General features: G+C 35.0%; 1 protein-coding gene across 1 annotated transcript in view; it reads left to right on the top strand.

Moving 5' to 3' along the window:
• Positions 1 to 734: 734 nt before the first annotated feature.
• LOC111089845 (protein KIAA0556-like) overlaps positions 735 to 3,274 on the top strand; it is a gene marked incomplete at its 3' end in the record, with an annotated part of 32,248 nt that continues 29,708 nt past the window's right edge. The window contains exon 1 of the mRNA XM_022403009.1: positions 735 to 806. The remainder of the gene's footprint in view (positions 807 to 3,274) is intronic.

The raw sequence follows: 3,274 nt of genomic DNA, 5'->3' as shown, positions 1-3,274 counted from the left end.
ATACTATGTGTGTGTGTGTATATATATATACATGTTTACTATGCCATGTGGATTAGAGAAAAAGTACTCTTTAGATTATGAGGTAATTAAGTACATGTTTATGTGTGACATGTATTTGGTATAATGTATGTTGTATGTGTGACATGTATTCAGTATAATGAATGTTGTATGTGTGACATGTATTTGGTATAATGAATGTTGTATGTGTGATGTGTATTTAGTATAATTTATGTGGTACGTGTGACATGTATTTGGTATAATTTATGTGGTATGTGTGACTAGTATTTGGTATAATGAATGTTGTATGTGTGACATGTTATCAGTAAAATGAATGTTGTATTTGTGATATGTATTTGGTATAATTAATGTGGTACGTGTGACATTTATTTGGTATAATGAATGTTGTATGTGTGACATATTCATATAATGAATGTTGTATGGGTGACATATTCATATAATGTATGTTATGTGTGATGTATTTGGCATAATGTATGTTATGTGTGATGTATTTGGCATAATGTATGTTATGTGTGATGTATTTGGTATAATTTATGTAGTATGTGTGACATATTTGTATAATGTATGTTATGTGTGATGTATTTGGTATAATTCGGTTAATGAGGATAACTTTGAAATATGATTTGAAATTACTTATATTTGTCAGAAAATGTTTTATGCAGGTAAAATTCAAAGCTAGCACTAATGCTCCTAAACATACATTTTATTTATTTTCAGAAAAAGCTTTCATATAGTGATGATTTTAATACTTCAGATGAAGACTTTAAGAGAGATTTATCTAAAAGAAGGTAAGGAAAATGTTACTGCTGGGTCATAAACTTTTATTTTTATGGGTATTTGCATGATCTTTATGATTGATTTAAGTTTAGCTAACTGGATAAATTTTTTTTATTATTATATTGTACTTTTCTAATTCCAACAACTTACACTATACAAGTTTGTCCTATGGGCTCTGTATATACACGTATTTTACAATTGTATTACATTTAGGTAATGGAACTTCTGCTAAATTTCTTTTAAATTATATACATTTCTAATTCCAACATCATAACTAAATTGTGCAAGTGATCAAGCCAAAAGGCATTAAATTTTCTAATAATATTTGTACACTGACAGTTAAACATTAATTCTTTAATACATTGTACTGACAGCAATGAAGCACTTTTGAGTTTATTGTATTTCAAAACTAAACTTATATTATTCTACTTATTGAAAAAGTTATGTTTTTCAACAAAAAGTAATTTTATTTCATGACAGAATCTGCTGTATTAGACCGTAGTAAACTTTTATATAAACTTCAGCGATACAAGTCCTTTCTTAAATAAAACTAGTTTATTCTTTCTCAATACAACTTTGCAATACACAGAGTTTCCACAGTCACTTTAACTTAAACACACACTTTAATTCACAATGATTCACGCAATTTATTTATGGTCACTACTGCTCACTTGACTCAATTATCTGTCTCATTATCTGTCATCTGCAATTATATCTCTGCTTTATTTGCTGGACTTATATACTAAAAAAGAGGGCACCTAGAAAAGACTAGAGTTGCCAGGAGCAGTCATGATCCTTCTAGAAACTCCAGCGCGCATGCTTCCAACGTCACACTGCAATTTCCTTAGTATTGTTCATCCCAAACAATAGCTACTTACATCAAACCAATAGATAATTAACAATAACATAATTAAATGTACAGAATTTACCAACACAAAATTAAAATTCAACAAAGACTCTTAATTTTACGGGACGTACCTTCTTCGTAGTGGTCTCCGTCTTGTTGGCTTCTGCTTCACGTGGGGTTAATCTGCTCCATCAGGAAATGTTCCGTTGTGTGTAGCAGTCACATTAGTGGTAGTAACTGCATTAATGGCTTCACTGTTTTCCCTTTCAAAACCAGGTAAAGTTTCTTCTTCAACTGTGGCTTTTTCAGGTGACACGTCTTCAGCAGCATCATTTGTTCTGATATTCATTTCGTTCCAACTGAAATGTTCTGGACCATGATAACGCCAAAGCCTGTTGGCATACACCACCTTTGCTTTACCTCGCCGACCACAGTTTTTTCGGAAAGTCACATCTGAGAGATGATCCACTATGTCATATGGTCCTTCCCATAAAAAGACAACATAGGAGACTTCCCTTTTGTCTTCCTGAGATTATACAACCACACCTTGTCTCCTGGTACATAGCTGACGTCAGTAGATTTCTTATCATAACGTAGTTTCCACTATCTCATATGGGCCTTCTCATGGAGAAGACATCTTAGGAGACTTCCCTTTGGTCTTCCTGGGATTATACAACCACACCTTGTCTCCTGGTACAAAGCTGACATCAGTATACTTCTTATCATAATATAGCTTCATCGAATCAGCAGACGTTTTCAGTTTTGAACGCACGTGATGATAAACATCATCCATCCTTTTAGATAACACTTTCACAAACTCTGATACATTTTCAGGCAACTCTTCGGAAGTTGATCATCCTGTTATCAGATCCACTGGCAACCGAAGTTCCCAATCAAACATCAGCTTTGCTGTAGTGTATCCAGTGGCTTCATGCTTTGCTGTTCTATAGACCATCAACAGTGGAGGGAGTAAGACATCCCAGTCATCTTGGTGGCTATTACAAAACTTTGTCAATTCCTGTCCAATTGTACTTTTCTACCATCCCATCAGACTGTGGGTGAAGTGGCATTGTCCTGGTCTTTCGGATGCCAAACAACTTGCAGCATTCTTGGAACACAGCTGATTCGAAGTTACGGCCTTGATCTGAATGCAGTTCATATGGCATACCAAATCTGAAGAAGAAATCACTAAGCCAAAGCTACAATTGTAGCTTCCTGATTTGGTATTGCATATGCCTCAGGCCTACTTGGTGAAATAATCCATCACCACACAAATGTACCTGTTTCCAACACAAGTTTGGGGCAAAGGACCAGCAATGTCAATGACTACTCTTTCCATTGGTGCACCAATTTGATATAACTTCATTGGAGCACATCCTCTATGCTTGGGTCTCCTTTTAGCACAACATGTACTGAAGGTCCTGCACCATTCTTCCACATCTTGTCTCATACCTATCCAGCAAAATCTCTGTCGTAGGTGACTCAATGTCTTCTTAACTCCAAGATGTCCTCCTGTTAAACTATCATGGGATTGATGCAGCACAACTTTCTGTAACTTTCTCGGTATAACTGTTTGCCAGGTTGTCACTTTCCCATCTCCAGACAAGAATACCATCTTCAAGCTTCAACTGG

The sequence above is a fragment of the Limulus polyphemus genome, unplaced genomic scaffold (assembly GCF_000517525.1).
Source record: "Limulus polyphemus unplaced genomic scaffold, Limulus_polyphemus-2.1.2 Scaffold7571, whole genome shotgun sequence".
In the NCBI taxonomy this organism is placed as follows: domain Eukaryota; kingdom Metazoa; phylum Arthropoda; class Merostomata; order Xiphosura; family Limulidae; genus Limulus; species Limulus polyphemus.
The sequence above is the reverse complement of the archived record's forward strand: the minus strand, read 5'-3'. Positions and strand labels throughout refer to the sequence as shown.